Source organism: Pyxicephalus adspersus, chromosome 5, assembly GCF_032062135.1.
Source record: "Pyxicephalus adspersus chromosome 5, UCB_Pads_2.0, whole genome shotgun sequence".
NCBI classification, from domain to species: Eukaryota; Metazoa; Chordata; class Amphibia; order Anura; family Pyxicephalidae; genus Pyxicephalus; species Pyxicephalus adspersus.
This window is the reverse complement of record NC_092862.1, coordinates 84,956,422-84,982,402: the sequence shown is the minus strand read 5'-3', so window position 1 is coordinate 84,982,402 and position 25,981 is coordinate 84,956,422. Positions and strand designations below refer to the sequence as shown.

The following is a 25,981-nucleotide window of genomic DNA, read 5'->3' as shown; positions in this document are numbered from 1 at the left end:
ACTCCACTACGTCTTGTTCATGGTGTGGCAATAATGGATGCCCACCACCAACAGCAGCGCTTCTTGTTCTTGAGTCCGCAGCTAAAAACAAACTCATACTGCTTTGCTTGCCACCCCTGCCAAAGCTGCCCTTTCCTCTTTGGCCAGACAGTATAGACATTTTTTTTTTGTGGCTTGACACCCTGCAAAATACTTTGTAGCTAATATGCTATATGAATATGTAAATGTGTACAGTAAATGGATTTTTTTTTTTGGGGGGGAAGGGGGCGGGTTGACACAAAAAATGCAAGTGCGCTGTGTGTGTTGTATGCAGCACTTTCCTTCAGTGGTGACGCTTGTAATATGCAGCACAGTATACAAACTATATACTGCAGTATACACTACGTCTGTGTGTCTGTCTCTTAGTACAAGTGTGATACTGTGCACGCAGTCAGCGAGGGTGTGATGGTAGCAAATCTCTGTCAGGAGTGGTAAATGCAGGCACACCCTGGCCTTATATAGGCCAATGGCTGCCTGTGTGGCATGCAGTGACAGATAGCCAATCGGCTGCCTGCGACAACAAACATGGGGGGGAGCATCCTTGCTGTTATTGGAGGGTCCTAGGCATCATTGGGGAGGTCCCTAGGCATTGTGGGAGGGTCGAATTTGGGGCTTCGAATCAGGCAAAATTCGGGTCGGGTCCACCCGAATTCGAACGGTCATATTCAGGTCGAACATTAGGACAACCCAAATTTGAGCAACAACACTAGTACTCACTATTCCAAGAACTGATGCAAAAATCTTCAATACTTAACAGCTAAGTACTACCGTGTTTCTCCGATTTTAAGACATCCCCATTAAGTAAGCCACCCCCGATTTTTGAAAAAATAATTAAAATAAGACACTCACCCGTTAATAAGACAGCCCCAGATATCTGATCCTGCGTGTGTGTCCTTGATTCTGGCTCCAGCGCTTGTCTCCTCCTGAGCCAAACTGAAAGTAAAAAGCCTGCACACGTGCCCCCGCGATTCTGAACAAGGAAGCACGCTGCTGATCCCTGCCCTAACGGAGATCCCTGCACTTAATTATCAGTGTAACGCTCAGGTGGTTAATAAAATATTTTATTCTCAGTAGAACATTTAACACTCTATATAATGCTTTTACAGAAACTCTAATCAACATTAACCTCCCTGGCGGTTCATTTCTTTCCGTTTTTTTTCGGAAAAGATCAGCCTGGACATCAAACAACATACAGTTTTTCCTATTTGGTCCAATCTTCACATATGCATACAGTAAGTTAGCATATCACAAGATACTTTTATAGGTCTTTATATCTGTGGATATTATTTATATTGAAATGACTTTAGGGTCTCCTAATCCCCCGAGGAAGCACTATGTAAATAGGTTGAATCTTTCACACCTATTTATATGTTGAATTGCCTATTGTATGTTCTTAAATACCCTATTTTGTATTCAAATATAGTTATTATGTTTTTTACAATAACTACACATCTGTGCCTTAAAAAGCCTGCTTCTTCTTCTCCTCCTCTCCTATTCAAGCTTACAGAGGTCTTTTGTTGATGGACAAGACACATGGTTGTTAAAAACACATGATAATGGAAACCTTTGAGGGGATTAGGTTGCAACTTAACCAACAGTGGGTAAATTAAAACTTGAAGGACAATAAATAACTTAAAAGTAGTTAAAGAAGACCAACAAAATAAGTTGCCATGGTATTGGGTAATTATTTGTTACATGTTTGTTTGTCAAGTGTTATATGTTAATGGTACCAATAAATAAACTTTATTTAGGATGATGTTATAAGATAAAGGGTTATTGTTGAATTTTGACTTTGACTTTTTTATTATTTGATGTTTATTAGATGGACCTAAAGATGTTGGAAATTTTTTTATTAAAAGTCAAACTCATAACAATAATCTCTTCAGCAGAAGAAGAGAAAATAATATTATGAAAGACATAAAATGATGCATCATTAATATCAATGTACTATTCCTAATTAAAATAAAATGTTTTAAATACTGGTTTTGAGATGATAGGTTAATATTTTGAATAGTTGAATAAGAGGTCCACAAAATTATGTTACTTGTTTAAATATTGCATTGATTACCATACATTGTAGACGTAGTTTAAGTTGCAGTTTAAAATGATTGACAACCAACAGCTGTTTACTAATACAACTGCTTAAAAGTATGAGGTATAGATCTATAAAAAATCATTGCAAAGGGAATTATTACAAGACAGGATTCCTCTTCAGAGTTAGTATTATTAAAATGTTTTCTTATGCATTGTGTAAATATTATATACATATATATATATATCTATATAAATATATATTTCTATATATATATATATATATATACATGTATAAAAAAAATAAAATAAATATATATATATATATATATATATATATATATAGATAGATATATATATAGTGAAATTACTCAAAACAACGATGGAGAGTAAGTGCACAGTTCTCTAATATTATTTTAGTCATGATTATTTTATATTATGTTGACACAATTGTCTTTAAGTAATAAGTATATAATAAAAGGAAAAATTGAACCAAATGAAAAGTAACGAAAATGGTTTTACGTATATATACTATACAGATCATTATGCCATGAATAAGCAATATGGGTTTATGATTCAATATAATATTTTTTAACCTCCTTGCCGTTAAGCCCGACCTTCGTTCGGGCAAAAAAAAAATTGTAAGGATGGTTAACCCCGAGATTTTTCCCATCCTTACTTACCTGGTCCCCCTGTGCTCATCCAGCGTCGTTTTCGTATTCCAGCGTCGTCCTCCGTCCATATATTAATAATATCTACTAGAACCCCTGTTCGGACATATTTCTGTAAGTTACAGGTCTACAATTTAAAAAAAAAATTTCATGAAAAACAATGGATCACTTTTGGTACAGAAATCTAGACCTCAGTGTAACGCTCAGGAGGTTAAATTTGATTACAAGGGAATACATAAAAACTATGCTGATTATCAAGGTTTTCGTTCCAAAGCAAACACATCAATGAATGTAAATAATAAAACTTCACAATATTAGGATTAATTACTTACATAATAGTTTTTTTTATGTTTCATGAATAAAAGTATCATATGAAATGTTATATTATTTATAGATGGTACACTGTGATGAACATAGTATAGGAAAACTAATTTTAGTTTATAAAGATAGGGAAAGAAGACTTCAATCAAGAAAACAGGGTAATCATTATCGAACTTCATGATGAGTTTATGATGACCTATGAAGGTCTTTGTTTTTCCTGAGTTTTGTTATTAAAAACTTTATCAGAGGAACATGGATAAATAAAAAACTTGAAATATATATAAGTTTTGTCAACTGGGACATAAAGGAAGAGACAATTCAAACTTCTGGCATCTCTGTGCATAATAAAGATATCATAATATGTTGGTTGAATTTATGAACTATGATATTATGGCCGACAGGTATGCCAACCATGTCACTTTACTCATGTTGAATGGTTCCACATGCTACATTGCCAGATGTCGAAATAATTTGTTGAAATCACTGCTCCTGATGAAAAGTTGCTATGTGTGATCGATGATGATGTTGATACTGATAATCAATATTCTCAAATTTTTAGTAAAGAATGATTACTATCGATAGGGTGAGACCTACAGTGATGACCTGGAGGAAGATCTGTGAACAGCCATGAGTATCCAGAAAAGGTTAAATAGCCTCCTGATGATGACCAACATAATAAAAGTTTGTGTTACAGCCAAAAGACAAATGATGAGAAAAAGACTACTCCTTTATACATATGAAAGTATTTACATATTATAACTTTTATCTTTAGGTTTCAAATTGCTTAAAGGAATCACAAATTGTGTTCTAAGGATTATTTCTGGATGAGAAGAAAAAGACTTTTCAGTGGACCAATGTGACTGAAAGAAGTCACATTGGTCCAAATTGGTACATAATTAATTATATGATCACAGTTTACCATACTTTTTAACATACATTTATGAGCATATATTTATAATAACACTATAGTAAAGTGTTGATTAATTTCATTTGTATCAATTTTATGAATAGTTGAGTACGTCAGCCTATAAACTTTTGAGGGATCGAAAAAATCTCACCCTCAAGAGGAGGAATTGTTAGAAACCCATAACTTTATATGATATCATGCTCATGTACGTAACTGAATGTGAAGTGAAGGGCAGAACATATGTCATATATCTATCTTACTTGACAGAGTTGATGTTATTTTGGGGTTTAACCTCCTGGGCGGCTCATTTCTGTCCGGATTTATGTCTAAAAGCTATTCATGAAAATGCATTTTACAGTATAATATATTAGTATGAGTATAATAAAGTTTTAAACACAAAATCATGTCAGTTTATAGCTGTGAGGTACAAGGTATATCTATACAGAAAAAAACATATATATGCATTATACACATTCAAATGTTATCCATATTGTTACATCCTTAGATAATAAATAGATAACATTTTCAAATTCATTTTTTCAAATGTCTAAAACGTGTAAAGTGAAGCATTAAAGGGTGTGGTATTTTTTAGAAAATAGTCATAAAAATAAGTCAAACAATAACTATTATAATTGGGTATGGTGATGTGGTCTGTATATCGGATAATAAGATGTAGCACTTACTCAAGGTACTCATGGCATTAGAAAGGCTGTTCTTTATGAAAAGTAAGGCAGGAACTAATAAATTCCTTAAGGGAACAACAAAAATGGGGAACATTTTAGAAGAAACATAAAATGCAAGCCCTAGCCTCATTGTATAAGTGTGCTAACATCGATTTGTGGTATGTTTTCATGGGTATGTGGGTATGATGTAGTAGGAAAAAAGCTGGGTTGTTAGGTTTTACAAAATCCATGAACTGCTGTGAGAACTCCCTTACCTTAATTCAGCAGTCCCGCAACAGCAGGCCATTTTTTGGCAGTAACTTGGTAGTAACTACTGATAGAGGCCTTGTTGAGTTGCAGTATTCTCCATTTTTGGAGTGGAGTGAATTAGTCACCCAGCTCCACTTCCCAAGTATGAAAAACAGAGGGATTTGAATCAGAGAGGGAGACTGTTAAAAAGTCTTAAAAAGCTGAAAGAGTGTCTGAAGCTTCAAGTGTCCACAGAGTTTTAAATTCAGTTAGAGGTCTTGCATAGCTCGATCCTGGGAGGAGTGAGAGCAAAAAGCATTTGCAGGTAGCACCAGAAGTCACACTTAAAGGGGAGATTTGTTGATGTGAGGTGGATTAAGGAGGTTCATTGCAAGGTAATTAGAAAATGCGTAGCCATGAATATCTTCAGCAGGTCATAGAATCTGGGGTCTTCCAGGCCTGGGCTAAAAGCTGGATTACCCAAAATAGGATAAACAGAGGATCGAGCCAGATAAATATTGGCATGAGGAAAATATTTCTGGCATGTTACTCATGTGGGCTTCATCATGGGGTGTAGCTTGTGCCTTTGGTAGGTGTTTGAGCCAGGGCAGAGCCTTAAGTTGAGTTTCGTTGAAGGACTGCTCCAAAACTACCCATTGTTTATCTACTCATTTTTTGTGTGGAAGCACCAATCCAATACCTGTACCAAATCCGCAACAGCCCAGAAGAGGGCCATGTTTGAAATACCTAGCCCTCTTTCTCCCTTTGGGCGAAAAATTAATTTTCGGTCTATTCTAGGGCCTGTAGTTCTCCATATAAATTTGAAAAGAATGGTATTCTTACAGGTGTTCACCCTGCCAAACCAGGACAGTGTTTTCTTGCTCCACTTTTGTACTTCAGATGAAATTTTAATTACCGTATTTTTCGCCGTATAAGACGCTCCGGAATATAAGACGCACCCAATTTTAAAGGAGGAAAATCTAGAAAAAAAAGATTCTGAAAGATTATTCCCCTTCTGATCACTCATGTGCCATTCATACCGGTATTCCCCTTCTGATCACTCATGTGCCATTCAAATTCCCTTTCTGATCACTCTGTGCCTTTCAAATTCCCTTTCTGATCACTCTGTGTCATTCAAAATTCCCTTTCTGATCACTCTGTGTCATTCAAAATTCCCCTTCTGATCACTCTGTGCTTTTTTTCCACTGTACGGCAGTTAGGACAGGGAACAGCAGGTGGCGCTGTGTCGGCTTCTTTCGCTCTGCTTTACAGACAGGAGAAGACACGAGGTGGTGCCAGAAGAGAGGAGACAGACGCTGCATGCAGCCAGAGACACACGCAGGATCGGGTATCGGGTGAGTATATTATTTTAATTATTTTATAACACATTTGTCGTATAGGACGCACTAACTTTTACCCCCCAGTTTTGGGAAAGAAAAAGTGCGTCTTATAGGGCAAAAAATACGGTAATAGGAATAGGAAGTTTAAACTATATACTAAGGCTATATCTTTCGGTACAGAGGTGCCCAAATAGTGGACAGCATTTTTTTCCCTACTGGAATGGGAAGGAGTGGGCCAAATGGGATTGCTCCTTAACTAAATTTAAGCTTCATTGAACTCTTTGCTTCCATTTAAACCTTACGGGCCGGATTCATGAAGCAAGATAAGAAGCTCGCACAAGCACATATTTGTGATCCGGCATCAAACCCCTCTAACCTATTTATCAACGGCTTTTCAGCCACCGAGAATACGCTTGCGTATTCTCCCGACATTTATCAGTTGAAATGATCTGGCGCTTCGAGGCACCCATCTCCAGCAGCTTGACACTAGCGAGCTTGCGTTAAAAGTCAATCTTTCCTTAACAAATCATTCTTTCAAATGGCACACATCTTCCAGTTAGCCCTAAATAAAAAAGGAAGATGTGTTCAAATATTTCAAACATATATATTAGCTTAGAAATGAGCATATTTTTAAATGACCTAAAATTTTCTGAATGAGTTAACTGATTTCAGCTGTTTATATAGGTACATACCTAAACGCTTAGGATGCCTGACCCGAGGATCTGTCTGGTGATAAATGCCTGGGAAAGTCTCAGGATCAGTTTTCAATGTGTTAGTAATTATAGCATTTGTTATATTTCCCAAAGTTTGGAAACTTCTTTTACTTCTAGTTGTATTGTTTAAATTTCCACTAAACAATTGATTATTATTATTATTATTATTATTAATAAACAGGATTTATATAGCGCCAACATATTACGCAGCGCTGTACATTAAATAGGGTCCATATGTAATTCTGTATTAATCAAATATTGTTAGCATTTTGGATATGTAGGAACTGATTAATTTGAAATAAACTAATTACTCTCACTTGTACATCAGTCCATGTAGTTTTTTCTGGAGATACTCTTATAACCTTTGTTGTTCCACATTTCTACATATTAGTCATATGATATACAACACACATAATTACCAGCATCCTCTAAAGTTGGATTGGTCTTATGATAAATAAACTTGGAATGAATCTAATCCACATCACCAGCTAGACTTTTAAGTTACAGATGTGTTGTACCATAAGAAAAACTACTGTTAGCACTTGCAGATCATCTGTCTGGCAGCTTTCAGCATTCTCAGCTTACTTTTAGCTGAGCAAAGATGTGCCTTTTTTAGCATACCCTGCGCAACCTCTGCCTTGAACCTGGACTACCCTTGCCTGTCGCCAGCCCTGACCTGTGCCTGAACTCGGACTGCACTGCCAGCCACCTGCCCTGACCTCTGTCCACTTAGACTTTGCCTCTGGCTGTCGTTCTTGGGTGTCCCTACACAAAGCCCTCTGTTCTGCTCACCCCTGGTAGGAGAAACCAGGCACTGTGACTTGGTGATCTCCCCGTAGCAAAATAGTCCGGTGGCCACTAGGGTCACTGGCCCATTATCCCTTGCAGGGTGCTCTGGTAAAGACTGGCAGACACTTAGACTCTGCGCTCCAGGTAATTCTGTGACACCTGCCAGGGGGTGCAGCCCCAAAAACTACATAGAAATTCATTATTCTTTTTCCAAATAAAAAAAGACTTTTGTGAAGGTTGCAATGTAGTATTACATACTAAATGCAAATTACCATTACCCTCAATTACTTTATTGATGAATAGGTATTTTATCCATTATGGTCAGATTCACATTTATTTTTTTCAGGCTAATTCTCTTTTATTTTGAAACCTCTATGCTCTGGTAAAGTTTCCTTTTTTAACTACCTAATAAATATAACTGTTCTGGGTTTAGAAACTGAAAAAATTGTAGTCAAAAAACAAATTTCATTTTTGGATCAACCTACCTTTCCCGTATCTACCATATGATTAACCTGTACATGTTAATGTCCTGTACATTCAGATATATCATTTCCCTTTATGTTAACACTCCAGAAACCAATTTCAGTTAAACTACATTCCTAAGTACCATTTCTATAATTTTGTACCTAAGAAGCCTGTAGTTTACTAAACATTTGTAGCCCTGTATTGGGAATTATATGAGATTAACTACTCCAAACAGGCTATAGCGCTAAGCCTGTACGTCTCGGGGAGAACTAAAGCCTTTGTTATGTGGAAGAGTGGATTTGTTACTAGGTTTGGCAGTGCCTCCACCCAGGATAGGTGAGAGCAGAGGAGGTTCCTTTCCTAGGAAATAAACCAGTAATCCAAATGAGATGTGTGGGAGCAGATGGACTACTGCACCCAGCATAATATAACATCATTAAAAGATACCTGTACACAGAAAAGAAATGACAATATGTTTATAAAGTAAATGTTAATTAACAGCCTAAACAGTCAACATACAGGAATAGTATATGAACAAATAAATCCAACAAGAGTTCTGGTGTAGTTGTATACACACAAAGCAATGATATGTTGAGATACACATTGTAGTAAAGTTCATTTGCAGGGGCCCCTGAAGATAAGCTCAGATGTGGCATTAGCTGGAATCCCTTTGAGTCAGGATAATGGTGATGAGGAGATCCTCCAACTGGCACTGGAACAGCTTGAAGAGTAGCTTGTGTCTGTGCTACTTCAAACATTGGGCCTGATTTATTAAAGCTCTCCAAGGCTGGAGAGGATACACTTTCATCAGTGAAGCTGGGAGATCCAGAAAATTGGAATGGTTCGGTCCAGGAGGCAAACATTTTCTAGCAAATAGTAAAAGACTTTGAAGAAATCCATTCCAGGTTCGTTGGATCACCCAGCTTCACTGATGAAAGTGTATCCTCCCCAGCCTTGGAGAGCTTTAATAAATCAGGCCCATTGAAACCAAGTGCCATAAATCCTTTGGTGCTTAACCCCCCTAGCGGTAATCCCAAGTGTGACTTTTTACTGGATTTTAATTGCAAAAAGCGGTAACCCCGAGTCATACTCTGGGTAAGAAAAAAAGCCCCACTTACCTGTGCCCCACGATCCAGCGGCGATCCAACGATCCTGCTTTAATGCTGGGGCGTTTTTGCATTGGGGGTGTGGCCGGCTGGGAAATTTAAAAGCAGATTACCGCTTTTAAATGTCCGCAGGGGTCCCAGCCAAGCTGCTGCTCGCATCAACAGTTAGATGCGATGCACAATGCAGGACTTCTGCATTGTGCATTGCATCTAACTGCTGATGTGAGGAGCAATAGGAAAAGTCTTGGGGTGATGCAAGCGGCGATTTCCCGCTGGCATCACCCCCCGAGATTTACTATTGTTGCTCGCATCACCCAGAAGATGTGATGCTCGCATTTTCCTGGTGATGCGAACAGCAGCATTGGTGGATTCAGGGGTAAGGCAGGGCGGGACATCCCCACTCGATTCACCCGGGAAGATGTGACATCTTCCGGGTGATGCAAGTGGAGTGATGGATTGTAGGGGTGTGGCCAAGCGGGAAATTTAAAAGCAGATTACAATGTAATCTGCTTTTAAATAGTTTTTACAGTAAAAAAACACTACAAACATCATTGCCCACTGCCCTGATTTACATTTTGCCCACTGTTAGCCCTGACCTTGATCTGACCTTTTGTTGAACTTTTGATGACTTATAAATCACTTCTTGAATGTATCATTTGATCACTTGCAACCTTCACCAAACTATAAAAGAACATATCCTAAAATACCTTTTTTATTTTGTTTTATCTAGGTACTTATGCTGGTCTACAGTTAGGTGTTCCACACCTGAGCTTTACAAGAAGCAGAAAGTGGGAACCTGTGACCAAGGATGACATTTTGACATTTTGGGCTTTGTGATCCTGCAGGGAAATGTGGGCAAACCCGTGCAGAAGTGGTACTGGTCCAAGAACAAAATGCAGTCATGCCAGAATACTGATTTTCCCTCATCATGAAGTACCTGCATTTCGCAAACAACGTATGCACGTACGAATGTAGGGGCCATGCTGCAGGGGGATGCCAGGCTAAATAGAACTGCAGCTGCCTGTCTGGCCCCCCTTGGAAGCGCGGGTGGTTTGTATTGGGACCAAAAGATTTTCCTCATTTTCCTCCCACTTTTGGGGGAAAAAAGTGCGTCTTGTCCGAAAAATACAGTATTTGAATTTCCCGCCACTCCTCCCGCCCGCACCAACGCATGCACCGACGTCCCTGGGAAACCCCGGGGATTGTCTCTGCACATGGTGGGAGAAGATCGAAGAAAGAAGATGTGTCCGGAGGAGCTGCAGGGACCAGCAGGATGCGGAGCACCACAGCGGAACAAGGTAAGTGTTTTTTTTATGTTTTAAGCGACCCTGAGTGTGACTCCGGATTACCGCTTTTTGAATGTAAAATCCACCCCGAGTCATACTCAGGATTATCACTAGTGGGGGTTAAGCAATATGCCAAAAAAAAAAAAACTCTATTTTTTCCTATAATTTCTTTTTATATGTAAATGTACATACATGAGTGCACATGAAGCAAAACAAACAATATACACATAAAAAAAATATACCTGAATAATGATTCTTCCCTGCAAATGTGGCAGGCATTTTCAACTGATAGAACACAGTTCACGCACACATAGCAGGTCCGCATTGGCGCACAACCATGTGCATTAAACAAATCACATACAATTTTGCTCTTTTTAGCCCTTCAACAATTCATAGAAACAAAATGCTTAAAAACAATCCCAATTTACTTGGTAAATTGTAGGTCTTTTGGATCACCCAAGGTTAAAAGATCCTGGGAGATTGTAAACGTGATCATATAAAAACACAACAAAATGACAACAATGAAAATGACAACAAAAAAAAAACAAATACTTCAAAATTTTTAAAACAAGTTTATTCAAAATAAACACATTTTCTAAAAGGTCACATTAAAATATAGAGACCACACAGACACTCCTAAATTTACATGACAAAAAAAAAAAAACACACACAAACACCAAACACATGTAAACCCACACTTTCATAAAAAACCACAATAGTTCAAAAATGGCCCAAGAAATATTGCATTCAAAAAATACTTACAAAACCAGTTTGTACCTATCAAGGGTGGAAACTGTATTATTATGTATATACATATAAATCATTATTATATTTATATATATATATATATATATATATATATATATATATAATCTATAGAAGCAAACGTGGATAGATGATCTAGTCTGCTGGCAAAAGCTAGGTCTCGCCTGCCAGAGTACTCAGGGATTTATCACCAGGCAGATCCTCGGGTCAGGCATCGTAAGCGTTTAGGTATGCACCTAGGTGTGCACATGTAAACAGCACATGTAAACAGCTGAAATCAGTTAACTCTTTAATAACATGAAAATATTAGATCATTAAAACATTTGCCTTTTTCCAAGCTAATACATATGTTTGAAACATTTGAACACATCACACATTTTTATTTAGGGCTAACTGGAAGAGGTGTGTCATCTGAAAGAATGATTTGTTAGGGAAAGATTGAAGCGCCAGATCATTTCAGTTGATAAATGTGTGGAGAATACGCCAGCGTATTTGCTATGGCTGAAAATTAGTTAATAAATAGCTTAGAGGGGCCCGATGCCGGATCGCGAATACGCGCCTGTGAGCCAACTTCCAATTTTGCTTGATGAATCTGGCCCATAGTCCTCCAGTCTGTAGTGTCTCACCCAGGTAGCAGAGACAGGAAGTGTTATCTTTACATGAACTCTTTGATAATAGGTAATTAACATTTACTAGAATACAATAGAAGCAAACAATTCCTGGATAGTGACATTTAGTGTCCTTTTACCACATTGCTCCAGATTAGTAATTTTGCTTTGATGAACTGTGAAACAGCTTAGTAGCCAATTCTGTTATTAACAGGGGGCTACACATTGTTCTTGATTCTAAACAGGATTGAAAATTGATGTCACTATTGTATAAGAAAAATTATTCTATGCAACACTTAATTCCTGTACCCATACCAAAATGTCTAATAATGTCTTTAGAGGTGTCAATCTCATTGTCATGAAATTCCTTAATATAGCGTCTTCCTCTGATGGAAGGTAACTCAAACTTGTCCATATTGTAACTCGATCCACTACCAACTTTTCCTAAAGACAGGTCTTCTTAGATCTTCCCTGCTTCAGATATACTTATAAGCATGTTTTAATCCACACTTTGATTGTAGGTTGAAGTCATTCCTGCAAAAGAAGTGCAGTATTATTATTTGTGTCCTTAATTTTACGCTGATCTAAATGCATCCACATTTCTCATTGTTTTCAAACTTATTTAAGTGAATCAAGTGTTCTTTTTTTACCTTTACTTGTTCCTTAACAATAAGGGGACCTTCTCAATTACTTTGCCATGACCCATTTTTCCTAAAAGTTTTAATAATTACCATTAATCCTTTAACACATTTAGAAGAATGGGGTAGAAGAGACGTTTAAGGGGGGATATGATCTCCCTGTATAAATATATTTTCCAATTATTCACTTTGAGATTATTACAAAGAACAAGAGGGCACTCTTTGTGTCTGGAGGAAAAAAAATGTAAGCTATAATGGTAATGTCTGTCTGAAACACTATCTCACCTAACGTAGCTGCTTCTTTTGCTAAAAGATGGGCCTTAGCATTTCTAGTGCTCAATTTATCATCATCCTTGCAATGGCTTGGTACTTTAACAATATCATAGTCACAAGGATTCTTAGAAGCAAGATCAAAAATGGATTCCAGTGTCTCTTTGTGTCATTTATATGAAGAATCAACAAAACCTTGTTGTTTCCAAAATGACAAATAATCTGTAAGTGATCAACCTACATATGAGCTGTCAGTGTGGATTAGTAAAAGTTTCCTCTTTTCGTCTTGATTAATAGTAAGAATTGCTTTTACAGCTTCTAACTGTGCTCTTTGTGCTGAAAATTGTCCTGGTTATTTATGTTTTACCCCAATATCTCTTTCAGGCTACTAGATGCCATATCCTGTTACATATTGTCCATCTGAAAAACATTGAGAAGGAGAAGGATACGTTTCTCCAAATGTGGTTGTACAGTCATGTGTTTGCACTTCACATTGAATTAATTGTGGAAGGACATAATTAGCTTTATAATCTACCTGAATCTGTTTGAGCGACAAAGCCAAATATCAATGTGAAAATATCTGATTGTATACTTTAGGAATATTCTTCTATTCTTCTCTTCTTGAAAAAAGTATGAATTTGCAAAACAATGTTGGTAAATCCCACAATGTGCTCTGTTGCTTTGACAGCATAGCATACTCCAACTAGATGTCTGACGCAAGTTTCAAAACCATTTTCAAAAGGAGTCAGAAGTCTGGTGAAATAACTGAAGTTTCCTCCAATTACCTCCATGCAATTGCAGCAGCACTGCTGATATTGCTGTCTCTGATGTGTGCACTTCCAAAGCAAATGGAACTGAAGGTTCAACCGTAACTAATGCAGGAGCAGCCTGTAAACCTCTTTTAACCCCCTAGCAGTAATCTCGAGTGTTACTCGGGGTGGATTTTACTTGCAAAAATCGGTAATCCCGGGTCACACTCAGGGTAAGTTTAGAAGTCCCCCTTACCTTTACCCCATGCTCCAGCAGCGATCCAATGGTCCCACTGTGATGCTGGGATGTTTCTGAATTAGGGGGGCGTGACCAAGTAATCTGCTTTTAAATATCAACCGGGTCCCGGCCACGCCGCTGCTTGCATCAGCAGTTGAATACGAAGCACAATGCAGGACTTCTGCATTGTGCATCACATCTAACTGCTGATGGGAGCAGCAATAGTAAATTCTGGGGGTGGTGCCAGTGGGAAATCACTGCTGGCACCACCCTCAGAATTTACTATTGCTGTTCGCATCACCCGGAAGATGCGATGCACAGTGCAGAAGGTCTGCATTGTGCTTTGCATCTCCCTGGAGATGCGAACAGCAGAAGCGTTGGTGGATGCCGGGGGTGAGGCGGGGTGGGACATCCGCACTCGCATCACCCGGGAGGATGTGACATGTTCCTGGTGATGCGAGTTGTGATGTATTAGGGGGGTGTGGCCGGGCAGGAAATTTAAAAGCAGATTACAATGTAATCTGATTTTAAATAGTTATTACAGTAAAAAACACCACACAACATATAATAAAAATAAAAGTACATATTTTAGTGTACCAAACATCATTGCCCAGTGCCCTGATTTACATTTGGCCCACTATTATCCCTGACCTTTTGACATTTTTTGATAAATTATTTTTTTTTTGATAAATTACATTGTTGTGGTCTGTTATTTCATTATTTTTATAATTATTATTTATAATTATTTATTATATTAAAAATTATGATTATAATATAATAAATAAATATAATTATCATACTGGGGAGTTAATCCTATGAATTACAGGCCCACAATATAAACAAAAATTTCTATGCAAAAAAATTAGGATTACTTTTTGCATCAAAAAACTGACAGATAAATATGATTCCTTGCCTCTCTCCTGGTTCGCCCGTATAAACACTCTTAAAATGGATATAATCCCCAAACTGTTATATCTTTTTCAATCGGTCCCCATATTCTTGCCAACCGCTTATCTTCGTAAAATTCATAGGTTATTTTTAAAATTTATATGGCACAAGAAATGCTCTAGACTGGCATTTAGTACCCTGTCCAAGGCCAAAGGTAGAGGAGGTGCAGGGGCTCCGGATGTTTTTTCCTATTATAGAGCGTCGGTTTTAGTGCGTTTGGTAGACTGGTTTCACAACAGGGAGATGAAGGAATGGGTACAGCTGGAAGATTGTCTATCTCCAGTTAGCCTCCGGTCCCTGCCATGGGTGAACCGGTCGTTGCTCCAAACTGCCCTCCCTCTGCTCCCACTTACAGTGGATTTATTACACAACTGGGATATCCTCCTCAGAGCAGGCAAATTGTCCTCGAATCCAGGACCCATGACACCGCTGTTTGATAATCCAGCGTTTCCCCCGGCAATGCGAACCTCCACATTTTTATCGTGGTCCTCCTCTGGCAGCCGTCACCTCAGGAGTATTTTACATGACGGACGAGTTCCCCCACTGGCCTCCCTGGATCTCCCAAACAGAAGCAAGCTGCTTTCTTGGCTTTCATACAGGCAACTGTTATCATTTGTAGCTTCATTTCCTGACTTATCATTCCTATATAGAAGTTTAACAGCTTTTGAGCAGTTGGTTAGCTCTCCTGACCGCCCCTCTCATGTTGTTTCTAGGTTGTACGAGCTAATTACCCAGGACTCTGAGCCCTCTGCACCTATATACACTAGATATTGGGAGAGGGAAACGAATGGTCCCATAACTGCAGATGATTGGGAAAAATCATTTACCCTAACGCATAAGTTGGCCCTAACCTGTAGAGCTCAAGAGGTTAATTACAAAATTCTATCCAGGTGGTATTATTGCCCGGTGGATCTTCATAGAATCTCCCCCACACAATCTGACCGCTGTTGGCGATGTCACTCACAACGGGGGACGACGCTTCACATATGGTGGGAGTGCCCGCCTATATATCGATTTTGGGACACGATTATTCAGGTGTATAACGACAGTACTGGGTCCACCATAACCAACACTCCCAATATAGTTCTTTTATCCATGGTTCCGGGTTCGCTCAAAACCATCAAAGGTGGGGTCCTACGTCACTTTCTTCATAAGTCCATCAAGTTCAACCACTAGGGAAATAAACATATCCCAGATATAAAACCCTATAAGACATAGTTGGTCCAGAGGAAGGCAAAAAAAACTCATGGTACAACTTGCTTCAACAGGGGAAAAAAAATTCCTTCCTGATTCCATTAAGGCAATTAACAGTCACTGTTATTTTTACTTTAAAGCCTTAATACCCACTTATATTCTGTGCTTCTAGAAAAACGTCTAGCTTTTTCCTAAAGCAATCTATAGTAGTTGCTGAAACTACTTCCTGAGGGTGCCGATTCCACATTTTCACAGACCTTACAGTGAAGAATCCCTTCCTTATCCGCAGCTTAAACTTCTTTTCCTCCAGACACAAATAGTGCCCTCTTGTTCTTTGTAATGATCTCAAAGTGACTAAAGGGGAAGAGAGTTCTCTATATGGACCGTTTATATATTTATACAGGGTGATCATATCCCCCCTTAAATGTCTCTTCTCAAGGGAGAATAGATTCAGTTCAGCTAAACTCTCCTCATAGCTGAGCTCCTCCATTCCTTTTATTAATTTAGTTGCCCTTCTCTGCACTCTCTCCAATTCCACAATGTGCTTTTTGTGAACTGGTGACAAAAACTGGACTGCATATTCCAGATGTGGTCTGACCAATGTTTTGTACAGGGGCAGGATTATGTCTCCATCTCTGCAGTCTATTCCTCTTTTATTACAAGAAAGTACTTTGCTAGCTTTAGATATTGCAGCTTGTCATTGCATGCTGTTATTAAGTCTATGATCTACAAGAACCCCCAGATCCTTTTCCATTTCTGACTCCCCCAAATGTATTCTCCCTAGACAGTATGAAGCATGCATGTTGTTAGCTCCCAAGTGCATATTTTTACATTTATCTATATTGAATGTCATTTGCCACTTGGCTGCCCAATCAAACAGTACCTCCAGGTCTGCTTGTAGATTTTAGACATCCTGTATGGACATAATTCCATTACATAGTTTGGTGTCATCTGCAAACACAGAAACGGTACTTTCAATCCCAAATTCTATATCATTTATGAAGATGGTAAACATTAAAGGTCCCAACACTGAACCCTGGGGTACACCACTAATAACCTTAGACCATGAGTATGAATGTTTAATTACAACTCTCTGAATGCAGACTTTAAGCCAGTTCTCTATCCATTTACAGATTGACTTTTCTAAACCTATTGACCCTAACTTGCATATTAACTGTCTTTGGGGTACTGTGTCAAATGCTTTAGCAAAGTCCAAGTACACCATATCAACTGCTATTCCACTGTCTACCTTTTTACTTTCTTCCTCATAAAAAGAGAGTAAATTTGTTTGACAACTTCCGTCATTCATGAAGCCATGCTGACTATCACTTGTAATATTATTTTCTATCAGAAACTCCTCTATGTGGCTCTTTATCAAACTCTCTAAGATCTTTCCAACTACGGATGTTAAACTAATGGGTCTGTACTTACCTGGTAATGACTTTGCACCTTTTTTGAAGATAGGAACCACATTGGCCTTACGCCAATCCATCGGTACCTTGCCAGTGACTAAAGATTCTCTAAAAATTAGAAATAATTGGCTTCGAAATAACTAAGCTCAGCTCTTTGAGGACACGTGGATGTTATCCATCAGGTCCTGATGCTTTGTTAACCTTATTTTTTCCCAGCTGTTTCCCAGCTCTCAATCATCAATTCTGAGCCATTGTGACTCATTTAAGGCAGTGACTTTGCTATTATGAATTTGGACTCTGCCATTTTTCTTCGTGTACACAGAGCTAAAAAAAGTGTTTAGTAAATCTGCCTTGTCTTTATCCCCAGTTACCAACCTAGCGACATCCTTTAAGGGGCCTACATGCTCAGATCTGAAATTTTTGCTATTAATATATTTGAAAAATGTTTTGGGGTTTGCCTTACTTTCCTTTGCAATCAGTCTTTCATTTTGAAGTTGTGCACATTCTATCACCTTTTTACATCTTTTGTTATATTCTTTATAGGTTTCAAATGGTGAAGGTGATCCTTCATTTTTATATTTTTGAAATGCCGTTTTCTTGTTCCTTATGGCTTTTTTAACATTAGCTGTAAGCCACATAGGTTTAAATTTTAGCCTCTTAAACTTATTACCCATTGAAATATATTTTTCAGTTTGCTTTTGTACAACAGACTTGAAACATTCCCATTTCTGTTCTGTGTTTTTTGAGGACAATATTGTCTCCCAGTCCAAGTCACAGAGAGCCGCCCTTAATAATGGAAAATTTGCTCTCTTAAAATTAAATGTTTTTATCTTTCCTGTTTTTGCTTCCTGTTTACAGCTAACATTAAATGAAATCCTAATATGGTCACTGCTACCCGGCTTCTCTTTTATTTCCACATTTATTTCCACATTTATTTCCGGATTCTCTTTACTTCCACGCAGTTAAAAGCTCTGCATTGTTAGAAAGATCTAGGTCCAGCAGAGTATCATTTCTAGTTGGGGCTTCTATAAACTGTGCCATAAAACTATCTTGTATTAAATTCACAAATTTCCTCCCTTTTGCTGTTCCTGTAGTGCCATTACTCCAGTCAATGTCAGGGTAGTTGAAATCTCCCATGATTAAAACACTTCCACTTTTTGCTGCTTTTTCTATGTGTGCTAGTAGTTGATTTTCTATTTCTTCCTTAGCACTGGGTAGCACTGGGGGGCGCTATAGCAGACTCCAATAATTAATTGTGTGTTATTCAACCCCACATTCAACTCCACCCATAATGCCTCAACTTCATCGCTTGTTCCCTCCGGAATTTCTTCTTTAACATTCACTTTCAGATCACTTCTCACATACAGACACCACCACCCTTTCATTTGACTCTGTCTTTATGAAAGAGTATACCCAGGAATATTGACAGCCCAGTCATGTGAAGAACAAAGCCAGGATTCAGCAATGCCAACTAAGTCATAATTCTCTTCACTCATTAAGGCTTCCAACTCACCTACCTTGTTTGCTAGACTTCTAGCATTGGTGAACAGGCTCTTTAAACCATTGCTGCATTTACCATTCTTGTTTGCCAAATCATTTTGTTTTTCAGTACAACTAGTACTGCACAATCCAATGTTTGTTTGTAACATGGGAAGCTCCTTACAATTATCCATAATCCTTTCCCCAACTATCCCTAATCCACCCTTCACTAGTCTGTTCCCTGACTAACCTATCTGCCACCTTATTTGACTGTCCCACCCCCCTCTGTCCTATTTTAAATATCCCTCCACCATTCCCCTAAATCTTTTCCCTAGCACAGCAGACCCTTGCTGTAAACACATATTTCTTGTTTTAGATAGTAAATGCAAACTTTTACTGACAACTATTTGCTAATGGTATAGAAAATATAGCCAATGGAGATGTCAAGCACAGAAAAAAAAACTTGAGCCTTCGCATTTATCCATGACATTAATTCAAGAGTTTCAGAGAAAACATTTGGAGTTTATTTATTCAGCAGTCCCACATGAAAAAGTAACCTGTATGAATTATACTGTTGTTTTTTTTATAACCCATAGTGGAGCATTTAGTACAGAATTTGCTTTTCCTTGCTTTTAACCTCCTGTTCAACAAACTCTTGAATGACTAATGAAAGTGGTTCAATTGATTCAAGTGGCAACCTGTATTGTTTCTGTGGAGAAGGATCTTTACATTCACAAAAGTATCCTTGATTAGTCCTACCTCATTTTGGAACTGGGACCCCAACTTTGGATATTTCTATGTCATTTGTTGTATTTGCAGATTGTCATCAACATCAGGCCACCTATGTTCCAAAGAAATTTTCTTATCAACACAAATATTTTGAATTGTGCTGTACTCTGAAGGATCAGTCAATATTGATTCATACCTAGATGCATCTCTCCAGATAACACTGTTGCCTAAATCAATAACCCATCCCCCCGTTTTCATTAAGTCAGTTCCTGCTGATGTGTTCTGTACCTTGACAATACCATATGTCTACATTCATTGTCAAATATCCAGGAATTCATCTACAGACACATTCATCTAGAGACACGGGGCAACATACTCTAGAGGCCTAGGAGGCAAATCCCATTCTAGTCATGGGGACTTGTGCTGTCATTTAACTTTGTGGATGAAAACAGCTGTTCTGCCAAAGACTTTTTCTCTCATGCTATGACCTGATTAGTGGGGTCAAGATATTTAAACTTTTTACAAACTATTTTATCCTCGCCAAGGTTCCTATTTATCAGCTACAGATATGACCGTACGATAAGCTTGTTTATTTACCATAAAAGAAAATGGGCCATCACTATTTGTAGATTTTATTGACTTTATAATATCTAGTGTAGGAACTTTTTACCCTGTAGTGAAATTAAGCAATTGTCTCAATCGATCAGGTGCAGTACTATGCAAAAATTACCCTTTTCCTCTATAAATGGTTTTCTAGAAAAATACATTGGAATCCCAAATTTATATATTTGAATCTCCTGTTCATTATTTAAATTAAAACTTTCTGTAATAGATTAAAAAATATCTGCTCTATAAAATGGATCTATATGATTGTAAGGTGGTTTTCCTTAATTATGTCCATTAACTGATCATTACTTTTAAGATTTAACTTTGCCCCCTTATCTAGTAATTTTTACTTTCTAACGGCAACTAGGTCATCTATTTCATCATCTAAAACTCTGAAAGATGAAGGAATGTTTGACTCTGGCTTCTGCTGTGACTTATGTATTCTGTTACTATAAAAAAGAAATAAAAGGAAACTGGAGTCTCTTTGGCAATTTTATGATCATGTGTATATTTGTCATATAATAGGTTTCAAAAGTAAACTGTAAATTGAATACAGCGAGGCTTAGAAAAGGTTCCAAGCCCATTCGGAAGTCATGGGCTGGAAGACTAATTTCTATACACAGCTCATCTATAATAATAATAATATGTATCAATAATGTCTCAGTTCTGATGCGTTTCACCTTCCTCAAGGGTAGCTTGAGACCATATGCATACTAGACCAAACACAAAAGACAGAATTAAATTAAAAAACCCTCAGAAAGTAAAGAGAATTGTGCATTGTTTGTAAACTGTTATGCATGTGAATTGTATGAGTATCGACTGAACGTGATAAGTACGAAGTCCTGGTAAAGTTAAAGTTAAGGTATAGTTTTGTTGGTTACATATAATTGTAGGGGATTTGTCCTATAAAGAGTACCCAAATACTTTAGAAATGTAATATTACTACAATATGTTAATGCTATGTAGAATAAAATTCACATACAAAAGGTGAATAAAGTTGAATTAATTCTTGGGTACGATCAGAGTAGTTGTATGGCTGAGTAGAATTGGAAACTTAATTAACTGCAGGACAGTAATAGGGTCTTCAAGTAACCGGGGAATACCTCCTACACTTAATGGTACCCGCTAGGGTTGCCTGCTACTACCTCTGATATTTATACTTAAATTATAACCCCTGCTGAGAGTGATTAGAGCCATCCCAGATATCATGGGCTTCAAATTTGGAGACAAGTGACATCAAATAGCCACCTTCGCAGATGATCTCATGTTCCTAATCACTAATCCTATTGTCTCCATCCCTAACTTGATGAAGGAACTAACAGTTTGGAATCTTCAAAATTCTAAATTTTCAAAATCAACTATGCTATGTCAGAGGCAATGAAGATTTCTCTCCCAGCAGGGGTGAGAGCGCAACTAAAAACCCATACTCCTTCAGGTGTACCTAGGAGTCCACCTTGCAAAAGATCTCTCCTGTATCTTTCAGCTGAACTTTAGCCATATTACGATACACTTACAAAATTAGAAATCTCTCACACTATCTCAGAATAAAGGTGCTTTATTTGCTCCTGAAACTGCAGCCTTAGCTATACCCAATGAGAATTGTATTGTTAGGTATGCCCTGCCATGTAAATGTATCACTGATTTACCTTGCTGTTTTTGTATCGCCCCATGCCATGTAATGCTAACTAAATGTATTTTTTTTTACGATGATATATCATTAGTGCTGCTATACTATTCTACTGTTCATTTAATCATGTTTGAAGTATTGGTTCCCAGGTTTGTCTGTATAGTTTTGCATATATATAAAAAAATGTAAGATAAAGAATGTTGTTAATTAATAAAAAAAAGATTTCACATCTAGAATACTCTTCATATTCAGTGTTTCTAGTCTGTGTGTCATGTGTATGCATTATCTATGTTTCCTTTGTGCTGTTTATACAAACACTACGTATAGGTAGAGACTTTTCATCAGTCACTAATGTATTAAAAATCCTAATCATCTTCATAATGTTACTTAATTTCTTCTTCATTTTGATCATAGTCAAAACCTACAATCAGAAAACTTAAAGTCAAATTTACTATTTTCAGCATAAGAATAAATAGGATCCATGTTACTCACTCTTATGTAGAAATCTTTTCTTCTCACCCGTGTGTGTCTTCTCTTAGGCTTATAGGATTTGCTGCAGTGGCTTGTACCTCACGTGGCAGTCCTCTCTTCAGGGTCCTAAGTTCTGTCAAATTCTTTTAGCCTTGCTAGATGTAGCTAAATAAAAAAACAATGTCCCCTCTCGAAAACAAGCTCAGTAGAGATTCGATCTGGCTGGCTTCGGCAATGTTAAAAATATCTTCTGAGGAAAGATTTAAGTAAAATAAAATATGTGTGCTGATGAAGTCAATAAATAAATAATAAATAATATTTATTTATTTATTCAGGCACACAAAAATACAAAATGACAAAGTAAAAATAAAAGCTCATGAAGAAGTAATTTGATTGACGATATGGATCAGTGCCTGAAAGAATATGATGGGCTTTCTCTACCAATACCCTCAGGAGTAACTTCTTTTATACATACGTTTCCCATTGACATACATTGGACATAGGTTACATAATGCTTGCTTACTACTATACATACTTAAAATGTAATGCTTAAATATAGCTTTACTCTACTACACTGTGTTGAAAACATATAAGGAATGGAAAAGGAGTAAGCAGTTCTTACTCAATGACCCCTTAGAAACAAGATTCCCAGGTTCTCATGCAGAAAAAAGATAACTAGTACATTCTTCAAAATAAGAAAAGGAGAAAGAAAGAGGCTTTCAGATCATAGGTATTTTTCTAAAATTGGTAATTATGTATTAGTGTAGATTCAGTTTCATACATAAATAATTTACATTCACATTTGGCGAAATATACCCAGTCTGGTTTGAACCTCAACCAGCTAGACTATAATGTTTTCCTAGACAAATATGCTCTAGCTATTACCCGTGTACGTCTTATGTGATCCCGACACGTTTTGCCTTTCTAGGCTTTCTCAAGGGAGCTTACGCTTAAGAATCGTACATTTTAGGTTTAGTTCCTTAAAAACTAGCTGAGTTGTAACTTTAAAAAAAATGTAAATAAAGTTGTTGAAGTAAAAAGACACCTCTTCATTATGAACAGTGAAGTGCTTCCTGCCCCCAATAGTGACCTTATAAACCCCAGCATGTTATATAAGTAAATGCAGAAAGTGAAGGGGCAGAGATGAGAACATGTGCTCAGCCAGGGTAGGTGCCTGCATCCCTTTCAGAACACACTGACGACTGTGTCTGTGTGTAGTGCAGTATTATAATATTTCCCTCTGTATTAACGGGGTATATGTGATTCTATTATCAGTGATCCCTACTGTCAGTATATCAGCTACATATCCAAATATATATTTGCTCTACCTTTCAGTTATTTTTGCTGATCTGCACCCTCTGGCTAGTTACAGCTAGCATAGGTTAGGCAGCCGACGGGCCATAGGTAGCAGAGGTCTGGTTGCATTGGCAGATTAGTGTGATTGCTAGGGTCTAAGTGGTAGTGCAGACAGGTTGTTCCTGAACTCCAGAGACTTTGACCCTGATTTATGAAAGCTCTCCAAGGCTGGAGAGAATACACTTTCAGAAGTGAGCTGGGTGATCCAGCAAACCTGGAATGGATCTGGTCCAGGATTCAAAACATTTGCTAGCAAATAGAAAATTATTTTTAAAAATCTGTTCCATGTTTTCTGGATCACCCAGTTCACTTCTGAAAGTGTATTCTCTCCAGCCTTGGAGAGCTTTCATAAATCAGGGCCTTGGCCTCCACCCCTGCATTCCAGGATGACAGCATATGCAGTCCAATAGCCAGTTAGAGGATTTCCTTGCCGGTGTTTTCAGGATCATCTCATCAGGACATCTTTGCTACCGTCAACTCCAGGGGCCTCTGCAACTCATCTTGACGCTGATCATTACTAGAGGTATTTGTGGATATAGACTGTATATATACCCAGGTGTATCTGTTCACAATTCTCCTCAGGACTCTTGCTATGTGTATTCATTGAAGTTTATTGATTGTAAATATTGGTATTACTGTTTTGAGATATAAAGCTTACAAATACCCCAACCTGTGTGTTCATTTAGCTGCAACTGTTAATGTTGTATGCTGGGTGTAGTGGTTCCTTGGGTTCTCTTTTATAATACTGTTATTAATTCTGGTTAATATCCCAGGAAGGGAGCCCCTATGCTAATAGGGACCCTGTCCAATGTGGAGGCACGCCAACTTTTATAGTATCCTCACTCTTCCATATAGCGAAGGTCCGGGATCCTCTCTCATATCTACAGGTTAGCGCCATAGCCTGGTTTGTGAGGGTCATTTACATAACCCCCACCCCATAACAGGGCTACACTTGAAATGCCATTGGTTAAAGTTTTAGAATGGAATTTGCGAAAAGTTTTTTTGTAATAGTGTAAAAATGGAATGTATTGTAGAAAAAATTGAAAACAATATAATGAGTGATATAAATTGTGGCTCAACATGAGTAACACCTTGGAAATGTAATGCCTCCAATTACCTAAATTATATATAATGGATAGTCACTATATCCACAATCACTGTCAATACAATTTATACAGATCGGAAAGTCCTCATGAGTCTTTTTAATCTGGATTGAATGTATATAAGGTACTGTTTTAGATGATCTTTTCTTACAGTGCGGGTGCCAGGGAAACTTGTCTACGCAGAACAAGATGCAACACTGGGATGTGGCCAGCATCCTTTAGGGATTTTAAAGGAAGCAGCACCACTTTCCTGGGAGATGCACCACGACATACATTTTGTATGCTATCTGCTACTTTAGGTATGCATTTTTTTAGCAGTGTTGTCAGCTAGTTGGATGTATATTAGGGATAGTGACATAAGGGATGGGGACAGATAAGATGATCATTCCATGGATCTATAGGCAGCGTTTTTTAAATCTGGGAGGTATGGGTTGCATTTGATGAACTTGCATAGATATATTGATGTTTTTTTTATTTATAAACCTTTTAACCTGTTTGATTAGGATGGTGAGACATATAAAACTTTTTTTTTTTAAATTGATTTTACCCTCAATGTTTTGTAGACTTTTTTGCTGGTAAGATACCCAAGATATATTATCCTGCAAAATATTATACTAAATGAGAGAACTTAAAATCATTTGTTTTTCTCTCAAGGTAGGGAAGTTGAGAACATATCAGGAAAGTGTGAGTGTTCTGTTCTTAAAGTCCCCATTTGTCTCATGACTGAATCCCTGTGGGGAGTGGGATCACATGCTTGATATATATCTCTATCTATATTTCACTGTCATATCCTCTCAAGCTTCCAACCCAGACAGCCTCCTATCAACAATTGACTCCCTTCGAGCTGCCCACTCCACTGAAACAGCCCTTACTAAAGTGGCCAATGGATTCCTTAAAGCTAAGTCTCAAGACAACTTTTCCCTTCTCCTCTTGGATCTTTTCTCCGCTTTTGACACTGTTGATCACCCCCTTTAATCTAAGTCATGAATTCCATTGGTATCAGTGACACTGCTTTATCTTAGTTTGCTTCCTACATATCTGACTGCTTCTTTCATGTTTCTTCCAATGGTAGTTCCTCCTCTCCTTCCTGTTAGTGGTCGCCAAGGTTCAGTCATTGGATTGGTTGTACGGTTCTCTTTACTCTGTACACCTCCTCTTGCAGTAATCTCATTTTCCTCCTTCGATTTGCAGTACTCTCTGTATGCTGAT

The 25,981-nt window shown here is 37.8% G+C and overlaps 1 protein-coding gene and 1 long non-coding RNA gene across 3 annotated transcripts in view; both read right to left on the bottom strand.

Annotated features, from left to right (window-relative positions):
- The window catches only part of ANKRD33B (ankyrin repeat domain 33B), a 175,091-nt gene that overhangs the window by 99,961 nt on the left and 49,149 nt on the right, over positions 1-25,981 (bottom strand). The window lies entirely within an intron of this gene.
- On the bottom strand, positions 11,137-24,008 carry LOC140331187 (uncharacterized). The gene is made up of 2 exons (XR_011920874.1): positions 22,335-24,008; positions 11,137-12,486 (listed from the first exon to the last, which is right to left on the bottom strand). It is a non-coding gene; the product is annotated as an uncharacterized lncRNA (long non-coding RNA).